Source organism: Canis lupus, chromosome 3 (genome assembly GCF_048164855.1).
Source record: "Canis lupus baileyi chromosome 3, mCanLup2.hap1, whole genome shotgun sequence".
Lineage (NCBI taxonomy): Eukaryota > Metazoa > Chordata > Mammalia > Carnivora > Canidae > Canis > Canis lupus.
In genome coordinates, this window is record NC_132840.1 from 67,822,436 (window position 1) to 67,847,202 (window position 24,767).

The 24,767-nt window shown below is 41.5% G+C and overlaps 1 protein-coding gene and 1 pseudogene across 14 annotated transcripts in view; one reads left to right on the top strand and one right to left on the bottom strand.

The window, feature by feature from the left end:
- Positions 1–24,767, bottom strand: part of ALG9 (ALG9 alpha-1,2-mannosyltransferase) — a 114,741-nt gene that overhangs the window by 16,943 nt on the left and 73,031 nt on the right. The gene's annotated exons all lie outside the window — the stretch shown is intronic.
- Positions 10,242–11,325, top strand: LOC140624295 (RWD domain-containing protein 1-like; annotated as a pseudogene).

Below are 24,767 nucleotides of genomic sequence, written 5' to 3' on the forward strand. Positions count from 1 at the left end.
ATGGGCAACTGAGGCCTACACAAAGTAACCTGGTCAGGGTCACACAGTAAGTGATAGATGATAGAGCCCTCATTCAAATCCAGATTTCATTCCAGATTCTGCACTTGATAACCTGCATTATGGTTTATCCTACATTCCAGAAACAGGCTAACCAAATTCATCACTTCCTAGAAAATGTGGCAGTGATAGTTTGGAATTCTATATGAAGTATTACTTCTTGACTATGCGTTCTGAGTCTAAAAATCAGAAGTTGGCCCAGTTACTGCCACCCTAAATGAGGTAGCTGGAGAGTGTTCTGCTGCCAGTCCTCTTCCAGACTCTAAACTTGTAAATGTCATGTCAACGTGGCATTTGTACTGGCAGCCTACCCCTGGGTTTGGCAGACTCCCGCAATGCCTGCACACAATGATATCGTGCTTGGCATACACACCTCTTAGATTCTCCCCAAATGGGACGCTGGCAGTGCTCTGTGCTCAACAGAGATGCACTTTCCTTCAACAGCTAACAGCTCAAGGGCTTTGATAGAAAAGAGGCTTAGAAGAGAGACAAATGAGATAAAGCAGGCCTGCTAACAAAATGAACATGAGGAGGAAGCACCTACCTCAGTAAAAAAGAAGTTAGTTTATCCTTTCTGTCCATGCCACAAAGATAAGGGGAAGGTCAGAACAGAAAACTGTAAGCCAGAGCAAACTCCTGCAAGCTTCAGTGTAGTAAAGAGAGGCTAAGACTAATTAAGAGTCATTTCCATTGCAGCAGGCTCTGCCATCAAAACTCTGTTAGCATGGTCAGTACATATTTCTGGTCAGCTCAATTCTTCAGACAGCTCCAATAGAACATTTTAGGCCTGCTGGGCCCAATGTGAGTTTTTCCACTCTCTCTTTTTTGAACAATTCCTTACTATTTGGGAAGGCTGTTATTTCATAATTTTTTTTAGAGTCTTCTAAGAACAAAGAAAAATTGTACTTATTTTTTAGAATAAAGCTCATCTGGGATCCCTGGGTGGCTCAGCGGTTTGGCGCCTGCCTTTGGGCCAGGGCGCGATCCTGGGGTCCCGGGATCGAGTCTCGTGTCGGGCTCTTGGCATGGAGCCTGCTTCTCCCTCCTCCTGTGTTTCTGCCTCTCTCTCTCTCTCTCTCATGAATGAATGAATGAATGAATGAATGAATAAATAAATAAATAAATAAATAAATACTAAAAAAAAACCTCATCCTATCTTTACCATGTGGGTCCACTGCAACCTTTTTATAGTTTTTTTTTTTTTAATTTTTATTTATTTATGATAGTAACAGAGGGAGAGAGAGAGGCAGAGACACAGGCAGAGGGAGAAGCAGGCTCCATGCACCGAGAGCCCAACATGGGATTCGATCCGGGGTCTCCAGGATCGCGCCCTGGGCCAAAGGCAGGCGCCAAACCGCGGCGCCACCCAGGGATCCCACTGCAACCTTTTATAAATTTAAGTTATATTACAGAATTTTAGTGGTTTTATTTTTTTCTTCTGTATCTTGGATTATTTACAACTATGTTTTTTTATTTTTTTTTAATTTTATTTATTTATTTACGATAGTTACAGAGAGAGAGAGAGGCAGAGACACAGGCAGAGAGAGAAGCAGGCTCCATGCACCGGGAGCCCGACGTGGGATTTGATCCCGGGTCTCCAGGATCGCGCCCTGAGCCAAAGGCAGGCGCCAAACCGCTACGCCACCCAGGGATCCCCAACTATGTTTTTTTAAAAAACTAAAATAAGACAAAGGAAAAGAGAAGTCACCAAAAAGGATGATGCAAAAGTAATCACCATTATCCTGCAATTTTCTAATTGCGCTCCCCAAATTATTGTATCATCTTTCAATAAGGTTTAAAAGACCTGAGACACTATCTTCGCTGTCTGCTTTTAGCTTTCATTGAACACAGTTGAGAATCCTGGATTTTTTAATTTTCAGTCCATAATGGCAATGAGAAGAAAATGGATGGAAGGAGACATTTCACAATTATTAGATCAGAAGATGAGTGCAGGGCACCTGGGCGGCTCGGTTGATTGAGCGTCTGCCTTTGACTCAGGTCATGATCCCGGGGTCCTGGGATCAAGGCCTGCATCAAGCTCCCTGCTCAGCGGGGAGTCTGCAGTCCTCCCTCTGCCCTTCCCTCCACTTGTGCTCACTCTCTCTCTCTCTGAAATAAATAAATAAAATCTTATTAAAAAAAAAAAAAGAAGAGGATGATGAGTGCAGAAAGATACAGAGCAGCACCTCCAGTAAGAATGGTAACCCCAATCCTAAGTATAAGTTCAGTCTAAGCATCTTCAGATGACAGTATATTATACAGTATATACAGATGAATCCTCTCAAAAATTGATGAATGAGCAAGGTATTTCTCAGAACAAAAAGAATATAAGGTATTTTCACTGAGTCAGTCATCCCACAGGGAAGACTTCATCATTCAATGTTTTGCAACAAGAACCTGGACCATCCTTTACACTGAAAGGACATATGATCATATTCTTTCATCTTTTATGAGAGCTGTGGGCCAAATTTTATTTGATACAGTTCACAGTGGGCAAATGCTGAAGGCAGGTTAGTATTCAAGGATGACTAGGAGCAGTATATATGGGAAAGAAATTTAAAAATTCATGGATCTATCATCTTGGTTTATAAATCTAAGAATGAAAATGTCTGAATTATGGAGCTAAGAAGACAGTTATAGTCTCTTCAACAAAATTATGAGCCATCAAAGGTTTCAAAAAATTTCTGGTTTTGCATTTTGATGATGCTAGTGGTAGAACAACTAGAAGTGATAAGCTAGAACCTCCTGGAGATATATTTAAAGTTTGGAACCAGTATTTTCAAGATGGACCTATTCCAGGTCCATGCATGACAAGTGCATTCAGAGGTGTCCATTTCACTTGTCTATATATCTATGTATTTATTCTGAAGCAGAAGAATATGGAACAAAGATTTGAGGTCACTACATTTAAATTGTTAAGCTTTCAAATGAAGGTTTTGTTTCTGTTTTACTATCCTCTTACTCATATTTTTTAAGTTACTTATAAAATAACTAAAAAGAAAACTGTAAAAAATAAAAAGTGTCTATTGGGAAAGACAGCAAATGGCGGACTATTTTTCTTGGTATGCTGACAGATCATGCCCAGAAACTCTAGAAGAGATTCTGGGCCATACAGGGGACATCACGAAAAATACGGACTGCCCTGAGGTGGAAGAAGGGCTACTATGCCTTACTGTGGAAAGCAAAAGGCAGGCTGAGACAAAGATAAAAAAATAAGGGAGACCAGGACAAAATACATGCAATACATAGGAGATTAGCAGTGAGAACATATGAAATATTCCTGCAATCAAGATGACAAATGACTCAGTAGGGAAAAATGACAAAGAATATGAATGGAGAAAAGAAACATAAATGGTCAATTAAACACAGGAAGCAATGTTCAATCTTACCAGTAAATCAGGGAAATGGAAATACAGATGTAATTTTTCAATAATCAGGTTTGCACAAGTTAAAAAGTCTGACAGTATCAAATAACCAAACACTGGCGAGGAATTAGGAAACAGATATTGCCAAAGTGGAAATCTGCACAGCCATTTAGAAAAGCAATTTTAACGGTGTTTGTTTGTTTAAGATTTATTTATTCATGAGAGACAGAGAGAGAGAGAGAGAGGCAGAGACACAGGCAGGGGAGAACCAGGCTCCATGCAGGGAGCCCAATGCGGGACTCGATCCTGGGACTCCAGGATCACGTCCTGGGCCGAAGACAGGCGCCAAACTGCTGAGCCACCCAGGGATCCCCATCTTTAACAGTGTTAAAGCAAAAACTATGCAGCCCCTATTATAAAGAATTTTTATTTTATACTCTACACCATACTGTTTTAACAAGCTACTCCGTTTTCCATTTGTACAATAGAAAATTTCAAACATATACAAAAGTAGGCAAACATACTACTTATAATAGTTTTTAAAAACCAGTAGATAAATTTTTAAATAAATGTCAAATCCTTAAATGAATAAAACCCTTATATGTTTACTATGTGTGGGGCTTTGTGTGCTGGCCCTGAGGCACAAAAATTTCTGTTCTCAAAGAGCTAATGATCTAGTTGGGAGAAACAATATAAATGATACATAACCACAACATAGCATTTACTAAATACTAAAAGCTGATACCAAAGTTCAAAGTGATACTATACACATTGAAAAGACAGGACAAACACTGAGGGTTGCACAGGTGTGGAAAAAGCATTTACTGTATCTTATTTCATTTTCTCCATCCAACATTCCAAGATAGACTCAACAGAGGCGACTTGCTCATTCATATAACCAGATCTACAGGATCTTAGGTTAAATGCTCTGTCCACAGCCTGAAAATGGCTTAAATAAAATCCAAACTCTTTCGCATGGGCTACAAAGCCCTAGGAGATCTAGCCCTTCCTTGCCTGGCCAACCTCACCTCGCACACTTGCCCACTACGCCAGCATCCTCTCAATCCCTCCCTACCCTACAGCCTTCGCATGCTTTCCTTCCTCTGCCTAAAACACTCTTCAAAGCCCAACTCATTTTTCATTCTTCATCTTAGAGGCAACCTTTGAGAGGTCTTGCAACATCCTAGGAAACCCTAAGCTTCCAGTTCTATCAGTTAATCTGAGTGTACCTTGTGTGTTGGTACACTCTTCACAATGTGTAACTTGTTGGTTACTTTGTTTATTGTCTGTTTTCACCCCTATTCCCAGTACCAGATTTCTGGGACCAAGTCTGTTTTGTTTACCAACAGCACGGTGTCTGGCACCCAATATGTGCTGAAAAGCAAAGGTTAGATGGAGGTTGAATGGAAGAATGGAAGGCAGGGAGGGAGCGAAGGAGAAGGAAAGACCACTGAAGAGAGTGAGGGACGGATTTTATACAAATGAGATCTGAGTTTAACTCAATCCAGTTCTTCCACCAGTGACTGAGCATCATGTCAAGCAATGATTTAAGTGCCAGAAAAATAATGGGGACAGAAGAGTCCCACTCTCAATGGGGAATTTAAAGTCCCATTGCAGGTGTAGCTTGTAACAGGCATCTTGCTAAGGACAAGCACAGGTCCAACTTGAATACATCAAGAGATCCAGGAAGCATCTTGATTCTGCCATGCTTCCTCCATGTACAGTCCCAAGAAATTCAGCATCAAATTCTATTATGTGTTCAGGAAACACGAGTCATTTCTAGTTAAGCCTGAATACAAAACTATATAAAAGGTGGGGACTCTACATAAGAGAAGCCTTATATAATCCATTTATCATCCGAGCTTGGTATTGGAACAATCTTATTAGAAAGTAAATCTTTTTCCTCTGCTCGTGGTCTTTAAGAGCATTATCTACCATTAACATCTAAAGCCACTAGGAATGCAAGCTGGTACAGCCACTCTGAAAAACAATGTGGAAGTTCCTCAAAGAGTTAAAAATAGAGCTACCCTATGACCCAGTAATTGCACTGCTGGGGATTCACCCCAAAGATACAGATGCAGTGAAACAGCAGGACACCTGCACCCCAGTGTTCATAGCAGCAATGTCCACAATAGCCAAACTGTGGAAGGAGCCTCGGTTTCCATCGACAGATGAATGGATAAAGAAGATGTGGTTTATGTATACAATGGAATATTACTCAGCCATTAGAAATGACAAATACCCACCATTTGCTTCAACATGGATGGAACTGGAGGGTATTATGCTGAGTGAAATAAGTCAATCGTAGAAGAACAAACATTATATGGTCTCATTCATTTGGGGAATATAAATAATAGTGAAAGGGAATATAAGGGAAGGGAGAAGAAATGGGTAGGAAATATCAGAAAGGGAGACAGAACATGAAGACTCCTAATTCTGGGAAACGAACTAGGGGTGGTGGAAGGGAAGGAGGGCGGGGGTGGGGGTGAATGGGTGATGGGCACTGAGCGGGGCAGTTGATGGGATGAACACTGGGTGTTATTTTGTATGTTGGCAAATTGAACACCAATAAAAGATAAATTTATTATTTAAAAAAAAAAGAAGCTGTGGTCCATGTATACAATGGAATATTACTCAGCCATTAGAAACAACAAATACCCATCATTTGCTTCAACGTGGATAGAACTGGAGGGTATTATGCTGAGTGAAGTAGAGAAGGACAATCATATGGTTTAACTCATACAGGGAATATAAGAAATAGTGAAAGCGTTTATAAGGGAAAGGAGGGAAAATGAGTGGGAAAAATTAGAGAGGGTGACAAAACATGAGAGACTCCTAACTCTGGGAAATGAACAAAGGGTAGTGGAAGGGGAGGTGGGCAGGGCAACTGGGTGATGGGCACTAAGGAGGGCACTTGATGGGATGAACACTGGTGTTATAGTATATGTTGGTGGAAGGAGGAAGGAAGGAAGGAAGGAAGGAAGGAAGGAAGGGAGGGAGGGAGGGAGGGAGGAAGGAAGGTCTAAAGCCAGTAATATCTTCTAGAAGATAGAAGGAAGGAAGGAAGGGAGGGAGGGAGGGAGGAAGGAAGGTCTAAAGCCAGTAATATCTTCTAGAAGATGAAGTGAGCAGTCAATATACACATACATGTACATCACTTATGAGTATATGGACTATTTTTTTTAACCCAAAAAAAAACAAGTTGGCTTGAATTCTTCACTTCTAACACAATAGCTGATGTTCTAAATTAATTTCTTTACCTTCAACAACTTTAACATGTTAAGCACGACTAGGGCTTTTTAAATTGCTCTGTTACTGGATAGAGTGACATCAAATTGGTTATTTGGCTTTGTGAAAGAAAAGAGCAGTGGAGCACTGGAGTAGCATAGACCTGGAAACACAGACCTAGAAACACAGAGCAGACTGAAATACAAATTGGAACCTAACTAATATCTATCAAAACTCACACAACAATGTCTGTAATAACGTGAAATGCCATAGCATTGCCCTAGGGAAGCACAGGAAGCATAATTTAGGGAGCCACATCACTCAGCATAATACCCCCCAGTTCTATCCACGTTGAAGCAAATGGTGGGTTCAACGTGGATAGAACTGGAGGGTATTATGCTGAGTGAAGTAAGTCAATCAGAGAAGGACAAACATTATATGGTTTCATTCATTCGAGGAATACAAAAAATAGTGAAAGGGATTAAAGGGAAAAGGAGAGAAAATGAGTGGGAAATATCAGAGAGGGAGACAGAACATGAAAGATTCCTAAATCTGGGAAATGAACAAGGGGTAGTGGAAGGGGAGGTGGGCAGGGTGGGGGGGTAGGTTGGGGTGACTGGGTGATGGGCACTGAGGGGGGGGCACTTGATGGGATGAGCACTGGGTGTTATGCTATATGTTGGCAAATCGAACCCCAATAAAAATATACAATAAAGTAAAATAAAAACTTGAAAAGGAAAAAAAAATTTAGGGAGCCACAAAATAAGTACCTCAATCATAGAAGTTGACTTTCCCTCCCAGTGAGAAAGTCACTTAAGCAATTCGAGGATGAAATCCACGTTGACAAAGCAATTGCCTGAATAGCATAATTAGCCACAGCTCAGAATGTTTTCTAATTCAATTAGCAGCCCTATTGATCAGGGCCGGGGGAGCATTCTGCTGTGATTTAAATCTGCCCTTGCTGGCGGTCACGGAAGACTGCCTGCCAGACCCCGAGGTCACCAGCTCAACAGGCACAAATGAAATGCTGGGTCAATTTTTCATGTTACAAAGAAAACATCCTAGTCCTCAGGTTTTCTATTTTTAGCTATCTATCCATCCATCCAAACATTAATAGCCCTGTGAACCTCTAGTCTAAACCCACTGCCAGTTCTTTCTTTTTAAAGCTGGTTTCCTCTCTCTCTCTCTCATGTAGTTCATAAACCAGCGAGATTGTCCACGGTCCGCCGCACAGAAATCTTCAGTTCCAAAGAGAATTTCAGAATCCTCTCAAGACTTAATCTTAGCCATCCTCAACCTACAGTCCCATATCAAGCAATTTAAGAACTGCTCAAAAAGCCGGGGCACATCAAAAATGTGACTGTGCTTTAATAATTTTTAACAGGAAATGGGGTGATAAATACTAATCTTCTGTAAGTAGTGCAGAGGGGACATTTCTCTCTTTTTCAAAGAAGAGAGGGGGACACAGGAGTTACATGCTGTATGTTATACCCCATGAGAGTGCCGGTCTCATGAAAGAACTTTGTCTAACTGCCATTATCTCCAGTTTTTAGGACAGTACCACATAAAGTGCCCAATAAATATCCTTCTGTGAAAGAATAAATCAGAACATCTAGTTTTACCTCCCTTGCTCCTAACAATATTCATCTTCTACAAGGAAAAGGAATTAGCAAAAATACTACAAAGCTCTTTTTTCTCTTCACTTACCGAACAGATCAGTCCTAAGGACATCAGATGGGTCCAAGCAAAGTTAAGAGTCTACAGCGTGTGATGGTGGCAGGGGGGAGTGTCCCACGGGATGTCACAGCACAAGTGACATGTGGAGAGCACCCAATATTGGTCAAGAAAATATTAATGCAGAAAGCCAAGTAACCTCTCCAGGTTTCAGTTTACATAAAATGTGCTGAAGCCTGATTACCTACGTGACCAGAATGACACTACTTCCAGCAGGGATGTCCAATAGACCCTTGACATTCATGAATACATTCCCAGTTTTGACTATTTGGTAGCCACCTCCAAAGATCCGTGTAATGGTCTGGAAGTTCGCTGAGGCACAAACTGTAATCACAGCACTACAAGACTGTGTACAGAGTGAATCATTTAACTGATCCATGGCCCTGGTCAATCACCTGACATAACACCATAACCTCTTGCCAGTAATCTTTAGCCAAAATTCAGAATGAGGGAATTGAGAAAGAACTGGTAGTAGGCCATCTTGTGACCTTCAGTCCCACCAGTGCTTGGCAAATGCACTTCACTAGTCTCTTTTCCACCTGATGGCTACTTAAATATGAAGGTATTACATGATCTAGCCACCATTCCTGCAGAGAAGACACTATAAACCGTGTTCAACCGTGTCTGTCTCTGCTTTTTGGACCTTTATTTGGACTATTTCTATGTGACAAATAGAAACACTGAAAACCACATCAGGTAGATGATTCTTGCAAGATTTACAGAGAAGAAATAAACAATGAGCATACTTTAAAATAACTCAAATCTTTTTTCTTTTTAGCTAAAAAAAACAATTTGTGATTTCTCTCAAATGTGTGGTTCACTGATGGTTTTGTTTCACCTGCTGTTGGTTAGAAACCTCATAACAGCCACACTCCTGTGGCTGGCTATAGGCTCAGAGTTCAGCTAGTGAAAAGGGACCTTCAGGCCACCTCCATGTGGGCCTCCTTTCTCCACATGGGCTTTGGATCTCCTTAAAGCCCAGTGCCTGCACCTAAGAAGGAGCATTCCAAGAGACACCACATTGAAGCCCATTGGCCACTCAACCATCTTTATCTTACTGAATAAGGGCATCAGAGACTTCCAAAGAAATCCTTATTTCACTTTTTTTTTTCTTTTTACTCTGGCATAAATCCAGCTTTAGGAATTTGAAATAATCACAAAACAAAACTACATGCCAATGTGACTAACAAACACAGATGCAAAACTCTCAACAAAATATTAGCAAATAGCATACACCCACCACGATCACATGGGACTTATTCCAGAGATGCAAAGATGTTTCAATATTCACAAATCAATCAACGTGGTATATCACATCACCGAAATGAAAAAAAATCACATGATTGTCTCTATAGATGCTTAAAAAGCATTTGACAAAAGTCACTATCCATTCATGATGAAAACTCCCAACAGGGATCCCTGGGTGGTGCAGCGGTTTGGCGCCTGCCTTTGGCCCAGGGCGCGATCCTGGAGACCCTGGATCGAATCCCACGTCAAGCTCCTGGTGCATGGAGCCTGCTGTGCCTGTGCCTCTGCCTCTCTCTCTCTCTATCTCTCTCTCTGAGCGTGACTATCATAAATAAATTTTAAAAAAATTTTTTTTAAAAAAAGAAAACTCCCAACAAAGTGGGTTTACCAGAACATACTTTGACACAATAAAGGCCATATATGAAAACCTCACAGTGAGGCAGAGGCCCATGTGGGGCTATTGCTCAGCAGGCCCAGGCCCAGGGCCTCAGAGCCGGGAATCTGCACCTGCACCAACCTAGCTACTGCCAGCTCTCCCGGTCCACCATGGTCCCCACTGCAGGGTCATTTGGGTGGCCAGGCAGTCCACATGCAGAAGTGAGGGCCACGATGACAGAGTATGGCAGGGAATAGCACAAGCTGGAAGCTCTGGAATCCATTTACCCTGACTCCTTCACAGGCAGATGTCTCTTAGCTACCCCTGTATAGCACCAGTGCAGTTCATAGTCTCTCTCACCAACAGTACAGATGTGTTGTGAGGATGTGAAGGGGACACCTGAAGAGGGGTTTGAGATGTTATTAACTGGTATTATCAGAAAATCCACCCAGTTTCACCATTACTCTGACATCTAAGGCTGGAGAAAAAGATGAAACTGTCCAGGCTACCCTCAAGTTTATATACAGTGAAAAATACATAGATGAAGCCCCTCTTTATGAATATTCTCCCAGGAAAATCGACAAGAGAATGAGGACTCAGATATATATATTTTTAAGATTTTATTTATTCATTCATGAGAGACACAGAGAGAGAGAGGCAGAGACACAGGCAGAGGGAGAAGCAGGCTCCATGCAGGGAGCCCGACGTGGGACTCCATCCCAAGTCTCCAGGATTACACCCTGGGCTGGAGGCAGCGCTAAACTGCTGAGCCACCCAGGCTGCCCAGACTCCGATATCTTTAAACTATTAGAATTATAGGCAGAAGAAAAATCTTGGCAATGGTAAGGATCTTCAGTGACAGTTGCGCAAGAAAAATGAAATGAGATAGATCAAATATAAACTAGAAGAGAAGAAAAGAAACAAAAAGAGAAAGAAGCAGAGGAAGCTAAAGAGCAATTATTTCCTGGCATTCCTGTTACAAACGAGAATTTAAGTTGGAAGGCCAAATTTGATGCAGAACTCTTGGAAATTAAAAAGAAATCAATGAAAGAAGAAGATTGAGTAAGAAAAAAAATTAAGTGGGAAACTACTATTTGAAATGGATCAAAATCTTGACACACTGGATATTCAGAGGATGCTGGAAACAATGTGGAGGTGGATGAATCTATGTTCCAGGAAATGGAGTACATGGAGCTAGAGGATGAGGAGGATGATCCAGACTATAATTCTGCTGACCCAGAGATTGACCTAAAGAACTATCCCCATTCGCAGGGAGGTGTGACTGCCATAGCATCTGTGGCTGTGCTGAGGTGTTGATATTTCTTTTCTCTGAGAAAAAATAATTTTCTGGAGAATATTCTTCTGATAGCTTTTTTTTTTAAGATTTATTTATTTATTCATGCAGAGAGAGCGAGAGAGAGGCAGAGACACAGGCAGAGGGAGAAGCGGCTCCATGCTGGAAGCCCGATGTGGGACTTCATCCCGGGTCTCCAGGATCACACCCCGGGCTGCAGGCGGCGCTAACTGCTGCGCCACCAGGGCTACCCCTCTGATAGCTTTTGTCATTGAACTTTAATAAACTGATCTTAAGATTTTATTTATTCATGAGAGACAGACAGAGAGAGAGAGAGAGAGAGAGAGAGGCAGAGACACAGGCAGAGGGAGAAGCAGGCTCCATGCAGGGAGCCCAATGCGGGACTCAATCCCGGGACTCCAGGATCACACCTGGGCCAAAGGCAGGCACTAAACCACTGAGACACCCAGGGATCCCCTACTGATCTTAAAATTTCAAAAACAGAAAACTCTACAGCTAACATCACACTCCATGGTGAAAAACTGAGAGCTTTCCCTCTAAGATCAGAAGCAAGACAAGGATGTGCACTCTCATCATTTTTATTCAACATAGAACTGGAAGTCCTGGCCACAGCAATTAGACAAGAAAAAGGAATAATAAGCATCCAAATTGGTAAAGAAAAAGTAAAACTTTCATTATTTGTAGATGACATGATACTATATACAGGAAATCCTCAAGACTCCACCAAAAAACTTCTAGAGTAATTAACAAATCAGTACAGTGACAGGATACAAAATTAATACCCAGAAATTGACAGTATTTCTATGCACTACTAACGAAGTAGCAGAAAGAGAAACTGAGAAAACAGCATTTACATTTGCATCAAAAATAATAAAATAGGGGATCCCTGGGTGGCTTAGTGGTTTGGCGCCTGCCTTAGGCCCATGGAGTGATCCTGGGGTCCTGGGATCGAGTCCCATGTCAGGCTCCCTGCATGGAGCCTGCTTCTCCCTCTGCCTGTGTCTCTGCTTCTCTCTCTCTCTATGTCTCATGAATAAATAAATAAAATCTTAAAAAAAAAAAAAGTAATGAAATACCTAGGAATAAACTTAATCAAGGAGATGAAAGACTTGTACTCTGAAAACTATAAAACAGTGATCAAAGAAACTGAAGATGACACAAACAAATGGAAAGATAGTATTAATTCTGGCATAGACTATCAGAATTTCCATATTACCCAAAGCAATTTACATATTTAATGCAATCCCTATTAAAATACCAACAGTATTTTTCACAGAATTATTGCAAATAATCCTAAAATTTGAATGGAACCACAAAAGACCCAAAGTAGTCAAAGCAATCTTGAGAAAGAAAAACAAAGGTGGAGGTATCACAGTTCCAGATTTCAAGATATACTACAAGGCTGTAGTAATCAAAACAGTATTGCACTGGCACAAAAACAGACCCGGAGATCAAGAGAACAGAGAGCCTAGAAATAAACCCACACCTATATGGTCTATTAATCTTCAACAAAGGATGCAAGAATATACAATGGGAAAATGACAGTCTCTTCAACAAATGGTCATGAGAAAACTGGACAGCTACACGCAAAAAGAGGAAGTGAGATCACTTTCTTACACCATGCACAAAAATAAAACTCAAAATGGATTAAAGACTTAAATCTGAGGGGCGCCTGGGTGGCTCAGTCGGTTAAGCATTTGACTTTTGATTTTGGCTCAGATCATGATTTCAGGGTCCTAAGATGGAGCCCTGCATTGGGCTCCCCACTGAGCAGGGAGTCTATAGGAAATTCTCTACCTCTGCCCCTTCCCCTGGCTCATGCTCTCTCTCCCCTTCTCTCCCTCAGATAATAAATACATAAATCTTTAAAAAAAAATCTAAATCTGAGACCTGAAACCATAAAAATCCTAGAAGAGAACACAGGCAGTAATTTCTCTGACATCGCTATAGCAACATTTTTCTAGATATGTCTCCTCAGGCAAGGGAAACAAAAACAAAAATAAACTACTGGGAATACATTAAAATAAAAAGCTTTTGCAAGGTAAGGAAGTCATCAATAAAACGAAAAGGCAACCTACTGAATGGGAGAAGATAGTTGCAAATGATATATTTGATAAGGAGTTAATATCCAAAATACATTTTTAAAAACTCATACAACTCTACATCATAAAACCAATTAAAAAATGGGCACAGGATCTGAGTAGACATTTTCCAAAGATGACACACAGATGGCCAACAGACACATGAAAAGATCCTTAACATCACTCATCATCAGGGAAATGAAAATCAAAACCACAAAAGGTATCACCTCACACCTGTCAGAATGGCTAAAGTCAACAACACAAGGAATAACAAGTGTTGGCGAGGATGTGGAGAAAAAAGAGCCTTTGTGCACCACTAGTGGGATTGTAAACTAGTACAACCACAGTGTGGAGGTTCCTCAAAAAATAAAAATATCATATGATCCAGTCATTCCACTACTGGGTATTTACTAAAAGAAAAAGAAAACACTGGGTAGCCCGGGTGGCTCAGCGGTTTAGTGCTGCCTTCGGTCTGGGGCGTGGTCCTGGAGACCCAGGATTGAGTCCCACATCCAGCTCCCTGCATGGAGCCAGCTCCTCCCTCTGCCTGTGTCTCTGCTTCTCTCTCTCTCTCTCTCTCTCTCTCTCTCTCTCTCTCATGAATAAATAAATAAAATCTTTAAAAAAATGAAAACACTAATTTGAAAAGATAAATGCACTCCTATGTTTACTGCAGCATTATTTACAATAGCCAAGATATGGAAGCAGCCCAAGTGTCTATTGATAGATGACTGGGTAAAGAAGATGTGGTGTATATATACAATGGAATATTAGCCATAAAAATGAATCTTGCCATTTTCAACAACATGGATGGAACTAGAGAGTATAATGCTAAGTGAAATAATCAGAGAAAGACAAATACCTTATGATTTCATTCATATGTGGAATTTAAGAAACAAATGAACAAAGGAAAAGAGAGAGAGAACCCAAAATACAGACTCTCAACTATAGAGAACAAATCGATGGTTACCAGAGGGAAAGGGGGAGGGGGATGAGTGAAACAGATGAAAGGGGATTAAGAGTGCACTTACGATGAGCACTCAATAATGTATAGAATTATTATTAGTTTTAATAAAACTAAACTAAAAAAAAAGACATGGTATACATACATAATGGAATACATTACAGAGCCACAAAAAGGGATGAGACTATGCAATTTGAGACAACATGGATAGATCAAGAGGGTATTATGCTAACTAATAAGTCAGAGTGAGAAAAACAACATATGGTTTCATTCATATGTGGAATCTAAAAAATAAAACAAATGTTTAAACAAAAAGTAGAATCAGACCTATAAAGAACAAACTGATGAATGCCAGAGGGGAGATGGGCAAAATGAATGAAAGGGTGGGAGATACAGGATTCTAGTTATGGGATAAATAAGTCACAGGAATAAAAGGCAGGGCATAAGGAATATTGTCAATGATATTGTATCAGTGATGTATGGTGACAGATGGTAGATATACTTGTGGTCAAAGTAGCATGTATAAACTTGTGGAAACACTATGTTTTATACCTGAAACTAATGTAACATTGTGTGTCAACTATACTCAAATTTAAAAAAAGAACATGAAATACATCCAATAATTGTTGAATATTTTCTGAGACCTTAGTATGTGCTAGGTATTGTAGGGGTTTCTAACTCTCAAGGAACTTAGAATAAAGACTTTTGACCAAGCCTGCTGCTTGGTCTAAGCTAGCTAAAAGCAGTGGCAGTCCTAAAAGACTGTATACACTTTTCAAACCTGAGAATCTCTATAACACAGACTCCGAGCATAGACAGTCTGTACACAGTCTTCTTCTATAGAACTAATTTCTAGGGCAGCTCAGGTGGCTGGCTCTGCACCGTCTTCAGCCCAGGGCCTGATCCTGGAGACCCAGGATCGAGTCCTGTGTCGGGCTCCTTGCATGGAGCCTGCTTCTCCCTCTGCCTATGTCTCTGCCTCTCTCTCTCTCTCTCTCTCTCTGTGTGTGTGTCTCTCATGAATAAATACATAAAAATCTTTAAAAAAAAAAACTAATTTCTAAACAACGGGAAACACTATCTGAACTTCAGAAAAACAAAACAAAAGGTTTGTTGTTCTTAAAATATCAGCAGATCTCAATGATTAAGCAGTTGAAGACTGCAATGAGCAAAATGCCAATGTGTTTTGAAATGAAATCTAGCCTGAGTTAGCTCTTCCAGATGAAAGGTCTCAGCAAAGTATCTGTGAGATTTAAAAAAAAAGAAAGAAAGAAAGAAAGACCAAGAACTGATAAAGAAACAGAAAGTAGTGAGAATGATGAGCTGTAAAGAATTACAATCTCTTGTAATTCTCTTCTTCCTCCCAATTTCTCAGTATTCTTGGCACAGATGAAGGAGCTGGACATACCACCATGATTGACGTGTAGGGAAAAGACAAGAGCACTTCAATTACTGATTAGGAATGAGAACTAATTCTACTCAAAGGACATGAACCCCACCTGAAACATGTCAAACTGTTGGCCTGCAACCAAATACTGCCATAAGGTATAGTCTCCCTTTTCCACCTGGGTAGCAAAAAGCTGCAGATGAACAGCCTGCTGGACTATTTTGTGCACCATATGTCTCTTCTACAAGAAATCTCCTTTAAAAAGTAAAATTTCAAAAATTATCCAATTTGGATGAAGAATGGCATCAAAAGAACTGTGATGGTTTTAAAACACGTCCATAATTCTTCAGTAGTCTTCCCATCAACAGGGAAAGTCTAATTCCTCCCCCTTGAACATGGGTTGAGTGGCTTGCTTTCAATGAACAGAAGGAGACAAGAGTGAGAAACTGCATGAATCCCAAGGCTCGGTCATAAAAAATCTTTGTAGCTCTTGAGATACTAGCTTTTGGAAGCCAGCCACCAAGCTGTGAGGAAGTACAGGCCATGTGTTGAAGCCATGTATAGGTGTTCTGGCCAACAGCCAGCATCAACTGCTAGACACGTGAGAAAGCCTTTGCAATGCCTCCAGTCCCAACCACTATCCAATGGCCAATGAATGAAGAACTCGAGTAGCTGAAGAACTGTCTGGCTGAGCCTAGTCAACCTCCAGAACCAGGAGAGGAAACAATAATAAATAACTGCTATTCTTTTATATTGCTAAGTTTGGGACGATTTGTTAACACCACAATATAAAACAAGAGATTCCAACTAATTTTCCCTTTACAGTGATTCTCTATAATCATCTTCTTTTCTTCCAGAAATAAACAACTCTGCTTTTGCTGGCATTAGGGGCTGGGAACACAATGGCTGCCATCAACCAAACTACCCCAGAAGACCAAAATGGATACAGGTGCCACAGACTCTAGGCCTCACAGCTGCTGGATTCACTTCTTCTTGGAGGCCAAAACAAGAGTCATGGTCCCAGTAAGAAAATCTCCACAGCAGGTAAAGCTCAGTGGCCACCAAGAATCCTGTGTTGGGCACTGAAAGAATACACGGGACAGGTGCTAAAAGCACAGTTCCCATCTTGCTGCTGTAGAAGCCCTCTGACTTGAGAAGGTCCCTCTCCTACTGTGCCAGCCCAAGGTGTTAACTTTTAACTCCTCACTTGCATCCACTCTTTGCCTGTAACTATAACTTGCAGGGCTCTGAAATCCTGCCCCATTTAAGGCTGCCCAAATTATCTCATGTCCCTCATCAGGCAAGCCTAAAATTCAGTTAGATGAGGCTAATATGTGCAAAATAAGGAAGAAGGAAAACTCACAATCCCAAAACCAAAGGTGAAAGCAAAGCAAGCCATACAAAAGGGACCTATAAGGAGAGAGGAAAGCGTGGGCGGAAAGTGGCTATGTAAAGCAGTGGCAGGGCCTCCCAACCTGTTTTTTTTGTGTGTGTGTCTTTTTTTTTTTTTTTTTATGATAGTCACAGAGAGAGAGAGAGAGAGAGAGGCAGAGACATAGGCAGAGGGAGAAGCAGGCTCCATGCACCGGGAGCCCGATGTGGGATTCGATCCCAGGTCTCCAGGATCGCGCCCTGGGCCAAAGGCAGGCGCTAAACTGCTGCGTCACCCAGGGATCCCCCCAACCTGTTTCTAAAGCTACAAACAGGCCCTGGTGCTCAGGAGGCCAACTCCAACATCCTGGAGAGGCATTTCCCACCAGACTCCTACAGCCAAACATTCTCACCACACTTAGGAAGGAACCCACCATTGAGCTGGCAACTGATTGCAACACTCTCCTTCACTCCTCTCTGGGGAATCTCAGAGTAGGTATTACATCCACCCACGTGTCGAGCTATTTTATACAAGCAGCAATTATATCATGCTTCAAAGAAAAGGAAAAAAATCCTCTCTTATTTTAGAAAGTATGTAATATGAGACGGCCATAGAGTAACAAACGTGTCTGGTTTAAAAAGTGATATTGCTAACTAGCTTAGAACCCATATCCTAGGAGTCAGAGAAAGCTTTATAAAATTAGCCAGACACAGACATGGCAACATCAGGGAGAGGAAGGCATGGCTTTGGTGCCAGCTGTGTGCACAGGGAGACCAGAAGATGGGGTAAGCTCTTATGCCTGGGTTCTGTCTCAGGCTAACAGGTTCTGGGGTCTCCAGGCCTCTCATAATGCAGAGAAGCAGCCTATAAGACAAGAATGAATGGACATATGGGTTGCCATTCACCTAAATGGGCTAACAACATTTAGCCCCATTTACGGAGTCATCCTCCACTAGCCTAACAGGAAAGGCCTTGCTTGTCTTCTAAAAACTTCAACAGAAAACAAGGCTTCTTCCTGTATTCAGATATTCAGAATTCCTAAGTTTGTACCAGTCACAATCACTAACTAATAAAGATTATTATTGTTCTAATTATCTTTAGGCTGTTTTCCCCTGGAGCTGAGTCTCCAGTGAGTAGGATATTTTTATGTGCCAATACGGTCTTTATCCAGGTTGCTGAGACACAACCTAGGAATGTCAGCAAATTAAATCAATAAGCCATGGGCAAACCCACACATAGACATGAACTATTGGGAAAGGAACCATATATGCTCCATTCCACCATTCTGTTTTTTGGGGCAAGCCCCTGTATTCTGGTCACATTACAGCAGAATGACCATACATCTTCATTTGCCCAGGACAGGGCCCCTTTTATTTTAAAAATCACTCTGATTTGGTGATTTTTTTTAAAGATTTTATTTATTTATTCATAGAGACACACACAGAGAGAGAGAGGCAGAGACACAGTCAGAGGGAGAAGCAGGCACCATAGAGAGAGCCTGACATGGGACTTGATCCCGGGCCTCCAAGATCACACCCTGGGCTGCAGGTGGTGCTAAACCACTGCACCACCAGGGCTGCCCCTGATTTGGTGATCTCTTAAAGATCACTTTACCTAAGAGCCAAATTTAAGCCAGTGAAAGAGGTAAATTAAATTTTTCTTGACTAACCCTGAGGCGCCCCATCCAAAAGGCTCCTTTTTCTGTTTCCGCTTGTGCTCGTGATTTCTTCTCCTTGAATCATCTAGGCAATTCTGCCCTCTTGACCACTGGTACAAATCCTCCTTTTTCTCTATGCCTCAGCTCAGGAGCCATGTCCTTCAGGAAGCTTCTCAGTATACCCTGACCTCCACAGAGGTCTCCTTTCTTGGATGTTCTAGCACACAGCCTGGCACCTCTTATGGTCTTAATACTATTTTTAAGTTGTTTTTTGCATGTGTAACTACACAAGCTATAAGTCATTTAAGGGCAAAATCTGTGTCTAATTACTTCTTTTACATCCCTTTAAAAAATCCAGCTCTGTGACAAGGACATAATATCTCCTGATTTTCAAACCTGCCTAACCAGCTGGCTCTGAGATCTAAGACTCCAGGTGCCTTCTACTGCTGACTCCCTTCTCTCACAGTACCCTGTACTTCTTGAAAGCACCTACACAGGTTTCAATTATATATTGATTTGTATGGTTAGTTGTTTAATGCCAAGGTTCAAGAGGACAAAGAATTTGTGTCTACTGTTCATCATTATGTACCTAAAAGCCACCACAGTGCCTGACAGTGTTCAAAAAAATATCTGCAGACAGACAGACAGATGGATAATGGAATTAAAAAAAAAATCATCTCAAAGTGAACTATTAAGGAAGCAGATTTAATAAAAAAAAAAAGGAAGCAGATTTAAGTTTTAGGGCCTGAAACATTTGAGAAAGTAATCAGCTTTCATTTCTAAAAGATCATGTGGTGGTATGTCACAGGCTTATTAAAACCTCCTTTCCTCAGAAAGAGCTAGAGTGTAATTAGGCCTGCAGCCTCACCCAGCCTAGGGTCTAAGACATGAATGACCATCTCATGCAGAGGGTACCATCTCTCTCCTTGTTACATAAATTGCTAAAGTACAAAAACCACAGTCTCAAGAAGACAAAGGAAATGCAGCCACCCAAGTGAACAGGTTGGAAGGCATCCCAGGATCAAGCTCCCAAGAGCATTTCAAGCATAAGCTCAGAGTGCTCTGGGGTACACAGCCTCGGACAGTATAGTCCAAATTAATTGTCCCAAGTCCACAACATGAGACGTCATGGTGCTGACAGCTATGAACTGCCGTGGCAAAGCTGGGCTGTAGGATCTCAGTGTTTTTCCAGTTATATCAATATCTACTAGGAAATGCTGAGGAAGAGAAAGAAACAGCATAATTTCGGAAACCTAGGCTGCCTGCTAATGCCTGACACACATATAATGCTTTAGAATTTAAGAACACCTTCATAGTTTTCCATGCTCACTTAATCCTTACAACATTCCCATGAAGTAGGTAAGATATTATTACCTGTGTTCTAATGTGGAAATCTAGGAATCAGAGAGGAACAATGAGCAAGAAGCCAGGACTCAATGCACAGGTCTTCTGACCCCTTGCTCTTTTCTCTGTACCCTGCACTCTTTCAAGTCAACTATACCTTTTCAGTTCTTAAACCAGATTTTTTTCTTAGCATATGGTCATGAAAAGAATGCCAAATTATGGGAAATGAGTAAAATTTATGGGAAGTGAAAAACCTCTGAAGGCACTCTCCAATAACCTCCCTCCCTCCCCCAGCCCTAGAGGTTTGTGGAGTTGGCAGAGGAGAAATGAAGCAGCAGCAGGGATCAAGAGAACAAACAATGAGGTAAATTTAGGGTCCCTTGCTCCAGTAAGTTCTGCTCAAACTTGCAAAAGCTTCTGCTCAAGGACCAGCCCAGCTAGAGAAAGCAATCCACAACACTTCTGATACAGCAAAGGACAATGTTAAAAGCTTGATACAGGCCACTAGGAAAGTTGTGGGATTCTGGGGAAATTCTAGCCTAATCTTCCTGACACCCAGCATCTCCAGAGTCAATCCCTCCTCTGCAGTTGAATTCACGCTCTCACTTGCCTCTTAACTAGCCAACCAGAATCATCTTCTAATTTGTTGCTAGGCCTCCAACTTTCCCTCCTTCCAATCCACCTCCCACAAAATCACCAAAGCAATCCTCAATTGTCACCACTTCTCGGATTCTTCCTTGGCCCCTCTCACCCTAGCCTTTTGGGAACCCATCCCTCCCGTGCTTCAGTAGCACTTTCCTGGTGTGGTGCTTCTCCCCAGGTATACCATAAACTCCCCAAGACAGCAGTCTTGTCCGCACACAGTCTAAAATCTTAGATGTAGAAGATGTTCAATAGATGTTGATCAAATTGAGCCCATTATGCTTTCTTTCTGGCCTCAAAATCGAGCATGTTAGGGAAGCACGATGCACAGTGGGGAACAGCAAGCAGCATCTCTGGACAGGATGGCTGAGGAGAGTGAACACAGAGGAGCTACAGCACTTGTGTGACTGCACAGGTATCTCCTCCAGTCACTCTCTGCTTACCGCAAGGCAGGTGGGAAGGTGACCAACATTTTCTGCTCTTCCCTCCAGAGATTTCAAATGCTCTAATGAAAACTGTACAAGCAGGTTTCTGGGCCTTGTCCCGAAGGCTTTCAGTTAATATGCTCCAGCGGTGGTTCAAGGGTGCCACCAAAAGGGGAAATGGGTAGATGGGCAGCCCTTCTCATTTTCATCCCTCAAAACCAAAAGTGGGGGGGAAGTCACCTTAAAATGACTCCCTTACCCCATTTGCTATTAACAGAGTTTATTCTGTGACCAATGTACTGCTGATCACTATTTGTGAACCATTTGGTTTCCCTTTGCTAACAGCAAGGTTGCTTAGGATCTGCTTTGCCCTCAGAGCTGGAGATCCTCCCAGGGCCAGATCTCATGTTGTCACAGTTTTCTCAACTCAAAATAGAAGGCACAAAGCGACTTGCCCCAGGTACTATATCAAATAACAATAACTAAGAACACATGTGATGCAGAAAGTTTCACACCATCACTGCTGCTTCTCCTTCCAGTTCTCTCCTCCTACTGCTCCAATCTGACAATGTGTGACTATCAATGATCCCACCACCTCTCATGGCCTTCCACCCCCACTGTACCCCCCACCCTTCCTCACCCAACTTAAGGCCATGACACCTCCATAAACTCAACTCCCTTGCCCCTTAATGCTTTGTTGAACTGTCTTGGCCTAAACCCAACCCTGCACACAAAAATGTGCACATAAATGTTCATAGCAGCATTATTCAAAATAGCCAAAAAATACAAATAACTCAAGTATCCACCAACTGGGGAAGAGGCAAACAAAATTATTATATCCATATAATGGAATAGTATTCATCAACAAAATAGGACACCAATTAATACATGCTATAATATGAATGAACTTCCCAAACATGCAAAGTGAAAGAAGCCAGATACAGAACCCCAATATTATATATTTCCATTTATATACAGACAACTTGGTAAATTTACTAATAATTACTAAATTGCACACTTTAAATGGGTGGCTTTTATGGTAAGTAAATTATACTTCTATGAATTTGTTTTAAAAATTAAAAATTAAAAAAAAAAAAAAAAAGGGAATCCCTGGGTGGCTCAGCAGTTGGCGCCTGCCTTTGGCCCAGGGCACAATCCTGGAGTCCTGGGATTGAGTCCTGCGTTGGGCTCCCGGCATGGAGCCTGCTTCTCCCTCTGCCTGTGTCTGTGTCTCTGCCTCTCTCTCTCTCTCTCTCTCTGTCTATCATAAATTAAAAAAAAAAAAATCTAAAAAATTAAAAAAGAAAACCAACTCTTGTTAAATTCACCTGTTCTGTGATTCAGCACTGGACTATCTCTATAGCTGGAGAAGGAAAAAGCAACCACACTGGCCCCACTTAAAACTCAGGGGGGTTCTTGATCCTGTCTTCCAATCACACTGTATTTCTCGAGCTCCTTTTGTCTCCTACTCTCCTCAATTATTTCCCTCTCCTCAAATCTCCAACACCACATCCCCATATAGTCCCTTCTCATCTGATAATTCTGCTTCCTGCTTCACTGAGAAAACAGAGGCTATTAGAGAACTTCCAGACTCCCATTATCACACCTACCTGTAGCCAGTTTCTATTCTGCTCTATCTAGCATGTATGTGTGCTATTTAAATTAAGATTAAATAAAATTTAAAATTCAGTTCCTCATTGACAGCAGCCACATTTCAAGTGCTAAATATAAATAGCCTCATGCAGTTCGTGGCTCCTATAGTAGACAGAGCAGATATGGAACATCTCCATCACTGCAGAGAGATGATCTATCTACTTCCTAACTAACTGAAACATCTCCTCTACTTACAAGTACCTCTTCTCTCATCTACCTTAAGGGTACTGCTCCATCAATCCCTCCTTCCTCCTCCATGATCAGTTTTCAGCTAAGACATCATCTCCATCAGCATACAAACATGACTGTTAGTGAAACAGATAACAGATAATGGCATTCTCAACAGAAGTAACAAGCATGTGACATGTTAAAGGTTTTAGCTGATGCTACTGTCATAATCATATGGCAATACAGAAATGTATCAAACCAACAAGTGTACACCTTAAACTCACAAAATGTGTTTAAAAAAAAAAAATCTACTACCATCAGTTGATGTCTTTTTTTTTTTAATATTTATTTATTTATGATAGTCACACACAGAGAGAGAGAGAGAGAGAGGCAGAGACACAGGCAGAGGGAGAAGCAGGCTTCATGCACCGGGAGCCCAACGTGGGATTCGATCCTGGGTCTCCAGGATCGTGCCCTGGGCCAAAGGCAGGTGCTAGACCGCTGCGCCACCCAGGGATCCCCAAAATGTGTTTTTTTAAAAAGAAAATGTAATGGTTGTACAACACTGTAAACGTAACTAACACCACTAAACTGTACACTTAAAATAGTTAAAATGGCAAATTTTATGTTTTTTGTATATATACATATATATGTATATGTATATACACACACAACACCACCACAATTACAAAAAGATTCAAAGGACAAAATCTCTCATCGTCATTTCCCTATAGTACTCACCACCAGCTATGGCCCTGTTTCTCTGCTACCCTTCAGAGCACAACTCTTCAGAAGACTTCTCTATGTTCACCATCTTCCTCTCATCCCCCTCATCTCTCAAGTCACCATGCCCCTACCACTCTACCAAAATGGTTTTTATCAGCTGCCTAACCCAAAGGACAGTTGTTCTTACTCATCTTTATTCATCAGCAGCTTCTGAGCACTCCCTCCTCATAGAAACATTATCTTCCCTATTTCTGAGTCCAAGACCTGCCTCTCAGGACCTGGTCCTCTACCTTTTGACTTCTGCCTAGATTCTGCCCACCAGGCCTCCCTGGACCTCCACTCACAAACAACCTGACTCCTCCACTCAACTCCATTACTCCTTCACCTAAATATCCTGACTCCTCTCTTGTCATTAGTTCTCAGGCTCTTCTGAAGAGCCAGACAAGCCCTGGTCTATTTGCCCTACTTGACTGAGCCTTGATCCCAAAAATAATGGACATGAACTTTTAGCTCCTTAAAGGACACAGTCAATCTTCCTAACAGTGTCACAATACTCTGAGTAAGACCACTGAAATTGATTGCCAAAAGTAATCTGTGTCAGGTAGCTCCAATGGCCCAGCGGTTTGGCGCTGCCTTCAGCCCGGGGTATGATCCTGAAGACCTAGGATCAAGTCCCACATCAGGCTCCCTACATGGAGCCTGCTTCTCCCTCTGCCTGTGTCTCTGCCTCTCTCTCTCTCTCTCTCTCTCTCTCTCTCTCTCTCTCTGTGTTTGTCATGAATAAATAAATAAATTCTTTAAAAAACAAACAAAAAAAGTAATCCATGTCAAATACTTATTTGCATTGTCTTCAGTGGATCTGTTTTATTTAGATTCTTTTACTTGGATGATACCTGAATAAACTTTGCACTTGGTGCCTAGAAAAAGTACTCTTTAAGATTTCTCAGGAAACTGGACAAGAATAGAAGATGTGCTTGGACCCAAATAAAAATAAAATGAAATGATGGCTATTACAGTCAGCCCAG